Source organism: Mauremys mutica, chromosome 1, assembly GCF_020497125.1.
Source record: "Mauremys mutica isolate MM-2020 ecotype Southern chromosome 1, ASM2049712v1, whole genome shotgun sequence".
Taxonomy (NCBI): domain Eukaryota; kingdom Metazoa; phylum Chordata; order Testudines; family Geoemydidae; genus Mauremys; species Mauremys mutica.
In genome coordinates, this window is record NC_059072.1 from 183,157,008 (window position 1) to 183,169,725 (window position 12,718).

Here is a 12,718-nt window from a genome sequence, read left to right on the forward strand (position 1 = left end):
AGAAATTGAATGAAAGCAGTAGGGTTTTTGTTGTTGTTTTAAAATAAAACCCTTATTCTGAGGAGTTGAGTCATCAAATGATTGAAGTGCTTCTTCACAGACGAAGTACTTTAGACTATAACAAGGATAGTTTCATCTTTGCAATGCAATTTATTTTTTGAGGAGAGCAACAAGGCAAGGCCAGTTTTTTAGCAAAGCTAATAATGCTGAGGGAAAGAATCCTTTCTGTTCAGGCTGCAAGGGATACAGATGGCACCATACAGATAAATAGAATTTTAACCTTGCTATTGGAAGGTTTTATCAGCAATTACTCATCTATGCTTTAGGGGATGTTCATTCTGTGGCCAACATAATGTCTAAGATTTCCCTTCCTAATATTCTCATCCATCTGATAGAGAAATTAGAGCCTCCCATTAGGCTGGTACAGTTTTACAGAACGAGTTATTAAATCACTAAAGTCATCAGATAAAGAGTTTGGTCCATATGGATGATGGATTTTGTGGCCAGTTTTTTCCAAAGATAGAAGAATGAATTAGGCAATTGACTGCGTACATTATTGTTCTCATTTAAAAATCTGAGGGAGTTTAGAGAACTTACATAGACTTCAGTGGGTTTTAAATCAAGCTTTTAATACTCATAAAAGGGGAAGCATAATAGTACATCCTAGAGCCAGACAGAGTTTTTTGCCAAGTAAAACACAAACTTCCCCATATTGTTCTGCTAATGCACCTCAAGCCTGACCAGGCATACCCAACTCAAACAATGTCAAATTTGTAATAGTAGTTTTTTGCCCATTTCAAAACTGACTGCTTTTAATTAGATCCATAACAATTAGTTCATTACTGATTTCCAGGAAACTGCACTGAGGAACTCCACTCACCTTTTACTTATAAGCATCTAGGCTGGTCAGAAAATGTCAATTTGTTGAAATTGAGGTGTTCCATGAGTTTCCTGCCTGGTTTGCTTCCAGTTTAGTGGGCAACCTGGAAACCCAAGGGTTTCTGATAACTTCCAGCCATGCTGCATGTTGCACAGCTGGGAACCTGGAAGCTTTGGCCCCAGATTTTCTGCCAGGTTTCCGTGCCTGGAAAACCTTTTTTAAAAGTCAAAAGAAAATCTTTGATATTTTTTCTACACAAAATGTAAGCATTCCCATATTTTGGGAAAATTCAAAATTTAGTAATTTTCCGTGGATGGGAATTGCAGCTCTACAATCTTGGTACCTTCTTCAGGAGACTGCACAGGTGAAGACTTTTGTGAGGAAATGGGGATAGGCCAGGATTTGTTCCAGGCAATAGTCCCAATCTGCTATATATTTTGGATACAGGAACTTCTTTATTTTATTCCTAGAGCAGTTTGCTGGAATGGAGGTGTCAAAATATTTTTTTTCTGAGACACAATAGCACTTAAAGAGATCCAGGCTTTCACAGATTAGTGTGCCTGATTTTTTTTCTGCTTTATATGACTTTTGTGGAGAGTAGTGGAACCAAGAAGCATGAAAAATAAGCAATATCTATTTGATTGGGAAAAGGACATAGTAATTCCAAGCAGGGTTGAGGGAGACTCAGAAGAGTGTCAAATAGTTTAAGAAATAAAAGATGTAGGGCCTTGCATTTCTGGAAATAAGACTAAGAGTGAGAATGATGTGAGTCCTAGAGCCATCCTGAGAAAATGTGTGTATCTACTGGGGGAGGAAAACAGTGCTGTGACCTTTCCCTCCCCATTTCCCTCCTCCCTATCAAAACCCTACCACAGGGATAATGTGCACCACTGAATGATTTTTAAACACTATCTCAGAAATAATAAATCATAAAGAAATGCATTGTCTAGAGTATCACTGCTATTATGAAATTAGATTAATTAAATATCAGATCCATGAATGAATGTATTTGGGATTACAGACATGGGTCTGACATGGCCTATTGTTCTGAAAGCCCTATTTGTATCTTGAGCTCTTTATATAATTATAGTTACGTGTGTGTTTTTATTTTAAATCATAGCAGCAAAGGATTTTTTAATGTTGTTTTCATTTTCTTAGATGTTCAAAATAGGAGAGGAGAATATCTCAACTCCCTGCCAGGCAATGCAGCAGCAAATTGATTTTAAGTAGATGTCCACTAGGGACACACCAAAATTAATCTATATTTCAAAATGCCTCCTGACTCTCCTGGCAAAAGATAACCTGACTTGGGAACAAGAATCTCTCACATTTATTTTTTCCTCTTCATTCATTAGAGGTTCCCACTACACTGGGTGGTGATCAAAAACACTGCGTGTGGTCTTGTATAATTATATCAAATGGAATGTAAGCCTGCTGGTTGGAATGCTGACTGGATGAATATTAATTCAATGATCAAAAGGAAAACAAATCTGTCATAAAATAACCTATTCACAACAATAAATTAAACCTCCCATTGATTTCAGTGGTCTTAGGTTCAGGCCATAATTCAATAGACATGGTTTTATTGAAAATTGTACTGTTCTAAACATAGAAATCTTTGACTTAATCAGAATTCAGACTTTCAATAGACAATACATTGATCTTTCTCATGTCCTCACCAATATTAGTCACACAAGAAGATCACAATGACCACTTCAAATGATAGAAGCTTTTTTCTTGTATACATTAGGTATAAATAGACTTCAATTTTCAGTAAATGTGAATGACATCTCATCAGCTATCTCTCAATATGAGGATGTCTGGCAGGGGGAAGTCACTGATGAGACTTAAGATGGCTGAGGAGTCTACAGGTTTTTCCACATATATGAGAGGTAGTTGTTTGGAGAGAGGATGCTGGCCAGGATGCTGTACCTTTCCTTCTGCGTCTGCTGTTTCTCAGCCTCTTGAGCATGTGACATCTTAGAATGACATCTAAGAAGAATCTGCGTATAATAATTATTCTTCTGTGTCATCTTTCATCTGAGTATCCCAAAACACTAATTTATTTTAAATCTTAGAACATCCCTGCATAGTAGAGAAAAGATATATAAGAATCATGTTCCCCACCAATGATATACAGCAGCTGTTCAACAAAGGTTTGGCATAGGCCAATAATATATTCAGTTTAAACTTGATTGTGGATTTAGGTAGGCAGATTAAAATTATGGAATTTGGATAAATATGGAGTCCCTAGGCCAAAATTTTCAAAAGCAACCAAGGATTTCTGGATGACTCACATTTCTGGATGACTCACATTTTGGTTGCCCAACTTGAAACAACTTAAAGGGGATTCACTTTCAGATGATGGTGCTTAGTGTTTTCTGAAAATCTGACTTTATAGTGTCTCAAGTTGGGTGACCAAAAATTAAGGCATCTAAAAATCACTGCTCACTTTTGAAAATCTTTGTCAAAGTCCCTGCCTTGAAGCACTTAAATCTGAAACAGACAAAATCTAGTTAAAGAACCAGTGGAAGGATGCAGCCTAAAAGCAAAATAATTGAACAATTATATTTATCATGAGTCACCTTGCTATGGCTTCCACTATGAACCCCCTTTTGGCAGAGGTTTGATTAGCTTACGATTGTAATTTTTGTTATGACTTCTTTGTTGGTAGGACAAATATTTCATGAATCCCATAAATAAGTGTATTGTGGAAATGCTTGAAGGAAGAGAGACCGGAGTCAAGGTGGACCAGGTCAGGAAGCAAATTACAAGTATAGATTGCTGGGGAAAAGGTATGGGAATGGGAGAGATGATCAAGGTAAGTAGGTGTACCTGGATTTAAGAAGGTGATGAGAGACTGAAGAGAAATAGGGGAACATTGAAGTCAATAGGAGACTTTATATACTTTGGTTCAGGCTGTTGTGTGCAGAAAGGTAGGCAAAAATTGCACTACGTTGTGCAGAGGCACAACTTAGTGCAAGATCCTTAATGCAATTCAGAATTAAGAGGAAGCAAGTGAATGGTGGACCAAGTTTACAAAAAATCCACTTATGAGAACAGACAACCTTGTTTTTACCCCTCCTTCAGGACATGGTATCTCCATTAACACAGCAACCCCTGAAACGAGGCTGTGACATTGGGTCAGTACTGGTTGAACAAAGAGTGAAACTGAATCACAGACATCAACTTCTCTACCAAGAGGGTTTTCCTCCACTCAAGTAATAACCCAGCCCCACTTGTTTTGCTTGCAAGATGTGGCTGAGTTTCAGCATAAGGCCTTGATCCTGCAAACACCTTAACATGTGGTTAGTTGTAATGACATGAGCAGTCACATTGGGTATGTCTAAACAGCAATTAAAAACCTGTGACTGGCCTGTTTTAGCTGATTCAGACTTTAAGGGTTTGGGTTTAATGCAGTGTAGATGTTCAGGCTGGGGCTGGAGCCCGGGTTCTCAGACCCTGTGAGGTGGGAGGGTCCCAGAGCTCAGGCTGCAGCATAAGCCCAAATGTCTGCACCATAGTTAAACATCCCCATAGCCTGAGCCTCATGAGCCCAAGTCCAGCTGGCAAGGACCAGTTGCATGTGTCTAATTGCAGTTTAGACACACCCATTGACTTACTGGGACTGTTCAAGTAAGTACAGATAAGCCCTTGCATAAGTGTTTGTAGGATTGGGCTTGAAATGGTGGACTGCAGGGAAAGCTTCCTGAAAAAATTATGCAATTGAGATTCTTATATAAATAAAGATTTAAGTCAGTTTGTAGTATTTTCCGCTAATTTCTGATTTTTTTTATACTTCGTATGATATCAATTAGTGATATCTGAATTTATTCTCCAGTAATAGTTTGCCATTTCTAAAATAAATATTTCAATTTTTCAATTGATGACCACTATCTGGACACAAACTTGAACTTTATTAATATATCATTGAAAGAAATTAAAGCAATGTGCAAAGCATTGATAACTCTCAACATATTTAGCTTATTTGATAAAATAAACTTTACAAGCATAATACTCAGCTATGCAAAAAACTGAGAACCAACCTTACTGTGTAAACATAGATTTATACATTTGTAGCTGAATGCATACAAAGTAATTAGTCTACTGTCTAAATAATGCATGTTTTAAAAACTACACATATGTGTTGTCTTGAGAGGAATTCCTTACTACTTGAATTTAGGTTTAGACAAGTTGTGCTATGAATACTATAAAGGGATTTTAAAATCTACATAGGGGACAATTTTCAAACCTGATGCATTGATTGTGCCTGCAAAAATGCATATAATCTCATTCTGCATATGCAAAAAAAAACCCACATCCACAATCCAGTATTTTTGTGTGAAAACATGGCAATATTATGTGCAGACAAATAGACATGTAATTGAATGTGGTGCATGTATATCAGAGATGGCTCCAAATGTCCATGAAAATGGTTCTGAATCCCAAATCTGGATACCTTTCTGAGTTTGTAGCCCAAACCTATCTCTGTAACCATCTTAATCCAAGTTCCCTAGACTTGGAAAAAAGATTGTACCCAGAGTTTGAGAGCTAAAGTCCCTGAATGCTCAAATCTGATCATTTTGGTTTGTCCAGTTAAAGATATAAAGTTGAGTTTCAAATCTGGGATTAATTTCTGGAGGTTTGATTCATTTTGCAAATGCAGGGTGATGGCAGAGACTTCACTGGCTGATTCACATTTTTATGGTTTTAATGGCATCTCTTTTGAATATTGAATTAATACTTTAAGGATTTTTTATTAAATACTTAAATCAACATCAAAAGCAAAAATAATATAACAAATTAAATAAAAAATGTTACAAAAAGTAGGGTCTGATTCCACAAAGCCAGGAAATTCAGTAAATGATAATCAGTTTTAATACACCTTGTTTGATGCATACCTTTATATTTTTGAGAAGGAGTCTTGCATGACAAAATGACAACTGTTTGTTTGTATAACTTGGAATGATGGATTTAGTGTGTGTAAACACATCTCTAGTTCTATTAATGTGTATAACATATGATATAGATAGCTATCGTCTATATTTACAAGAAGTGTACTTTCTATGTCTAAATCTAAATTAAATGGCAGTGGGCTAATAAAAAAGAGGTAAGGATCCTGAAACAAATTGCCTCTGAAATAGATTTCTACTTTGTAAGACTTATCAGTGTCTCACATCTAGTGGGGAAGGCGAAATATGAAATAACTATTAAATTTATATCTCAGCAATTACAAAATGGAGTTTCTGTATCTACAGTACATAAGATGACTGTTCTGAGATGCCTGTAAACCCAAGGAATCTGTAGTTTGATTACTTAGGAATTAGCTATCAAATTCAGGGCTATATTTCTCATCAGTGAGGCAAAGAGTTTCACAGTTATTATCACAAGTAGTCCTATTACCTGCTCACACAAGTAAATGCTCACCAGTGAGAGTAAGGATGGCAGAATCTGGCCTTGGGAGAATTAATAGATAAACTCACTGCACTTTTAACAATTGTATTTCTTAAGTCACAGAGAACCTGAGAGAGACTGAAAGTGTGAAGACTATCAAATGTCATACCAGTCTTCAAAAACAGAAAGAGCAGGAATCCTGGCAATTGCATCCGCAGTTTAAATAATGCCACACATTAATAAAAATGAAATGTTGCCAAACTTTTAGATGGTAATGAAACTATGAAAACTAAGCACAATACCGTAAATAGTTTTTTATAGAGAATAAATTCTGGCTGACAAACTTGACTTGTTAAAATAGAATTATCAAAGTAGTGGAAGAATAGAAAGTGATAAATATAATATTTATTTTAATAAAGCATGTCATATCTGTCTTTCAAAATCCTGAAAAATAATATAAATGACTTAGATATGGGCTTTGTAATGTCTATGGAAAGTTGGCTGAAAGAACTAAGTACAACAATAAATGTAAATTGTTGGAAGGGAGTGTCTAGTGGGGTTGGAGTTAAGACTGATCATATCTAACACCTTCATTAACATTTCTGGAAAAGGGAGTAAACAGTATATTATTGAAAATTGTAGATAATATTTGTAGGAGCTGTGAACACTATTATGGGAATTGTAATAACATAAGTGCCTGCAGCATCTTTACCTACTCTAAAGATAAGCTTTTGGGACAAGCAGTGGGAAAGCTTGGAAATGAGCTCTGAAGTTGTAAAGGTCCATGCACTGGACACCTTCTAGTAACAAGCTTCCCCAATCTAATCTTCCCAACTGTTAAATTCCTCCTTATCCTTGGTGGAAAGGGGCACATACTTTCCCAGCTGTTAACCCTCAGTCAGAACATCTGACAGCAAAATTTGTGTTCCATAATACACAGGAAGGCCATGCTGTATCACTATACTTGTGCAAATCTTTCACCATGAGAATTTCACATATCACGGGCAGAGAAGGCAATTCAATTTCTATTCATTCCCTATTACAATACTAGTAATTCAGCATGGTCTCTACCACTTTACTGCTTTAATTTATATTTCTCCCCACTCCTCTTTCTCAACCCATTAACCAAGGAATCTGGCTGTAGAAAGAAAATATCAAGTACTGTAATTCAGTGCAAACTAAGACCTTCTCTCAGTGCAATAATTAGGCCTTTCCCTTTTGTATGGATAGGAGGTGGGAGAGGTGCACGCTGGAAATTTGCAACTGCATCTTTTAGTTGACATGTGTTAAAATGAAATAAAGTAGAGAAAATGAGCTTTGTCACTAATACAAACTTGTTACTCTCATAATCCAGTATTATTAGTGGAATAACGGGGGAACTGCTCTGCTTTACAAAGCAATCATCTCTTTCTCAGTGGAAAGAGATTGCTGTTGCTATTGCTGAGAGAAAAGAGAGTCCCCATATTATCTCTTAGACTCTTCTCTCAAGCAAAAAATAAACTCTGTTCAAATCCATACAGTAAAAAGGCAGTAGCATACCCGGTTTGCAGGCCAATTTAGGAAGCTGAATCTAAAATCACACCATACTTGCCCAGACATGTCAACCATGCTATGGAAATTTGCATCATAAAGCTCTTCCTGCCCTCCATCATTAGGTTTGCTAGAAAGATAGAGATAGAAAATATCACTGTGGCACCGAAGATTAGCTCAGTGGTACTTTACATTGAGAAGTGAGGAGTTGGATCCCCACACTTTATGCCTTAAGAATGGATAGTATGCGCCACACATGAAACTGAAACGGAGGTTATGATACATGACTTATGGAGCTTGCAATGCAAGAACCAAGTTCTGTGAAGACTTATGCATATGCTTAACTTTTATTCACTGTGAATAGCAGCAAAGAGTCTTGTGGCACCTTATAGACTAACAGACATTTTGGAGCATGAGCTTTCGTGGGTGAATACCCACTTCGTCAGATGCAATAGTATCATTGAACTCACGGAGCTACTCAGAGTGCATAAAGTTCAGTGTGTGCCTATGTATTTGCAGAATTGGGGAATAAGGACCTGATTCAAAACCTACTGAAGTCAGTGGGAGTTTGTCCATTAATTTCAATGAGCTTTGGGTCAGCCCTTAGTGTTGTGTCTATAATAGAAAAATTAGTAGCCTATTCCAGCAATGAGCAACATCCAGCAATGATTAAATTGTGTCATTGCTGGAATAAGGATATACATGTCTATTGTAGAAAGGGCCTAAAGGACAAAGATCAGATAGGAATGGACATGGAAAAGCTTGGGGACATGATGAGTATGGTTAGGGCTGGCCAGAAAACAACAATTTTGTTTCCTGAAAAAAATTCAAGATTTCAACATTCGACTTAATTCTAATGTGGAATGAAAATTAGACCTTCAGAATTTTTTTAATGGGGCGGGGGGAGACCCCAGAATAGCCAGTAGCCTGGTGCATAGAGCACTCACCTTCCAAATAAGGAATGGAGTTGAACATAGGTTCCCCACCTCCTAGTTGAGTGTCCTAAAGTTAGTCTCACTTTTTTTGACTCAATAAATATTTATTTATACAAAGTGGAACAGCTCTAAAGGAGAGCTAGAGAAAGACCCTTGAACCTGGGTCCTCCTGGTGAGTCCCCTAATGTAAAAACATAAGAATTGCTATATTGGGTCAGACCAATGGTCCATCTAGCCCAGTAGCCTGTCTTCCAACAGTGGCCAATGCCAGATGCTTCTGAGGGAATGAACAGAACAGGTAATCCTCTAGTGATCCAGTCCCTGTCCGCCACTCCTAGCTTCTGGCAGTCAGAGGCTACAGATGTCCAGATCATGGGGTTCCATCCCTGACTATTTTGGCTAATAGCCATTTATGGACCTGTCCTCTAGGAACTTATCTAATTCTTTTTTGAACCCCATTATGCTTTTGGACTTCACAATGTCCCCTGGCAACAAGTTCCACGGGTTGTCTGTGAGTTGTGTGAAATATTACCTTTAGTTTGTTTTAAATCTGCTCCCTATTAATTTCATTGGGTGACTCCAGATTCTTGTGTTATGTGAAGGAATATATAACACTTTCTCCACACCAGTCATGATTTTGTAGACCTCTATCATATATCTTATTAGTTGTCTCTCTTCTAAACTGGGTGTTTTTTAATCTCTCATATGGAAGCTGTTTTATACCCTTAATCATTTTTGTTGCCCTTCTCTGAACCTTTACCAATTCTAAGATATCTTTTTGAGGTGAGGCAACCAGCAGTATTCAAGCTGTCAGTGTACCAGGGATTTATATAGTGGCATTATGATATTTTCTGTCTTGGTATCTATCATTTTCTTAATGGTTCCTAATATTCTGCTAGCATTTTTGACTGCCGCTTCATACTGAGCAGATGATTTAAGACCACTCGGCTATTCTGGTGTCTTTTTCTCCTGTGTGTTATGACCAGAAATTCCATCCTCAAACTTTGAAATATTTGAAAAAATTAGTAAGTTTCTATGCAATGTTTTGGTTTGGACAAAACTGATTTTTCATCAAAAATTTTTCAACCATGTTAAGTTCTGATGGGGATTTACAGTTGGAATAAGTGGAGCATCAGAAGAGATTTGAGTGTATTTAGATTTAGAAAATGTTCATCTATCCCATCCTCCTTATGGGCACCAACTATACAAATTTATATTCATAATATAATTTATTTATATAATGATTTACTCATACTTCAAAGAACAGATAAATATCTACCAGAAAATATAATAAAATAGCCTGTCCCTCTTAGCAAACGTAAACATGCTCCACCTCCTAAGCTTAAGGAAAAATGTGGCTTTTCAGCATACCTGGGAAGTTAATGGTAAAAAAATTTCAAAGCTGAGCCCACTTCATGGAAATATCCTGCCACCAGTTATCTTCCTTTAAAATCAAGAGGGCTACAACTGAAGAGTTCGCTTTGTTTTGTTTTACTCATTTTTAACTAATTGAAAGTAATACAATTTTTTTTCCCCAAGAGCATAATTAGCTCATGGAACGCATTGCCAAATTGTCATTGAGTCCTAGAGGTTAGTTGGATTCAAAACATATTTTTGTTTCATTTTGCTGAGGATTCACAGTTAAATTGCAGGTGATCATGCCTATTTCTATTCTATCATGGCACAAACCACAGCAGAACAGAACCGTCAGTCTGTTTTGTACATACATTAACTGTGGAAAACATGCAGATTGGAATATTGGTGAATTAGTGATTAAACATTGGGTTGCCAATACCAATCAAGCAAATATGCTGGTTTTGTTCACAAACATACTCATGAAATCTGTTTGCTGTAATTGCTCAGCACTTCTGCCCAGAGGCAAAGCACACAACTATTTATTTATTGCGGGGGGATGGGGGATGGAAATGTAGTAATTGGCGTCAATTTGCTTATTTAAGTATAAGTGAGAGAGAAGGCCACTTTGGAGCAGAAAGTAGTAAGCATTGACCCATCCCTCTTAAAGTACTAAATACATCTTTAAATGGATACAGGATAAATAATAGTGATGGCCCTGTGGTCAAACTGAAGTTTTCAATGTTACCCCACATCAGAGATCAGCTTTATTACCAATTTCAGACCCCCTTGGTTCTTAAGTCAGCATTTCTAGTGTGTATTTTTTTTCCTCCTTTCCTGTGACTCCATGGGTCAAATAATGTTTTTTTTGGCCCTAAGGGTCAACGTATTTATGTGGCCCGTTAGTTTTAAAAAAAAGACAAAATCAACCAGAACTGACACATGATATGTAATGCACATGTGTTTGATGAAATGCAGTCCTGGTGCTATATTTTAAAAAGATAGTTTATATACACATTTTTGTTGCTTATATATTATGCAATAAATCCTGTGAATTGAAATTAGTTCTGTCCCATCATTTTTAGAACTAGGTGAGGTGTTATACTGATGCAAAACCATCCAGCTAGAACTTGAATATATACAGTACTAAAGCTCTGAGATAAAATGAGAACAAAGGACTTTTGCAATGCCTGAATCATAAAAAGCAGCTCTGTTCTCATTTATGCCTCAATCCTTTTTATTTTTCCTGCTAAGTTCCTTAAGTTTGCCTCTCAAGGAGACATGCGCAGAGTAATATAGATTGGTTGAATAAGTAAGTGATATCCCAAGTAATAAGGAACCTGAAAAAAAATCATTAATTTCCTTCTTCAACTTATACAATTTGTATACATTTGAAAAACAGATACTAGTAAAATTGGAAACGTCTTTCCCAGAGCTATTCCTGGAATCAGGTTGCTGAGATCAAAACATTAAGATGCCTGCAATGCTTGCCAAGTAGTGCATAACCATCAGGCACTTTGTGGCCATCCATTATATCTTTGATTTTTTTAAAAAAAATTATTTAACTGAAAGTTGTTTGTTGAAGAGTGAGATGAGAATCCATTGGGAAGGAATAAGGAGACAGGATTTTTTGCAGCTCACGTTTCTTTACTTGCTGCTTGCTCTTTGTTCCTTCCTGCACTCCCTTCATTTCCTTTAATAATCCAGTAATCCAACATTGCCAGTTTAAACGAACATCTGAGTGAACTGTCTGACCTTCTAAATAAATAACACTTTCCAATCTATATGCAGAAGCTGAGTTAATGCAGGCAGGAGCTTGCAGGAGTGAGATTCTACCTCTTAAGGAAAAAGGCACTAGTAGCACTTTGCCTGTTTGCCTTCATTGCACAGTGACTCTTCTTCCCAAAATACAGGATAGTGATAGTGCTCTGTCCACTTATCTGCATTTTACCTGGGGGATATTGCCATTCACCAAGTGGCTTTCTAGAATAAACTAGCTGAATTAGCAATTTAAATGGCCCTATATTGTGAGTTTAAACCTGACACAAACTTTCAGTGCATGCAATGACACATCACAATGTATTCACACAGCCTTGCAATGCAACATTGTCATATGACACTGACGACCAAATTTGTGAGCTCTCCTTCCTTTTTAACCACTAGATATATGGTGCTTTCAAATATGTGGCATAGGATTATTTTGCATTCTAGGGAAGAACATAGTGTTCATACAATCAAGTTATAGGGTCTGATTCCCAGGTCCATTATGGCAGATATATGCCAATATATTGGCATAAAGGTACCTTGGAGCCAAGTTAACCAGATAGTGGAAGATTCCCCTTGCTGTAGCAACTCGTATAGGGCAATTCCTCTGGTGTTATGTTTTTGGCATACATACAGAAGTTAGATAATAGCCATACGTACTCTTTGTGGAAGGTTGCAATGTAACACTACTTTATTTCTCAAAATACAGAACAAGAACCCTGAAACAGATTAACAGACAAAGCAGGCTGCTCCCTAAAACAGAGAGGCATAATTCAACACACCTTACTTTAGGCTGACTCGCTGAAGACCTGGCTTTGAGCCATAGAGTCCCCTACCCTGCAAATAGTACCTTAGTTTTTAA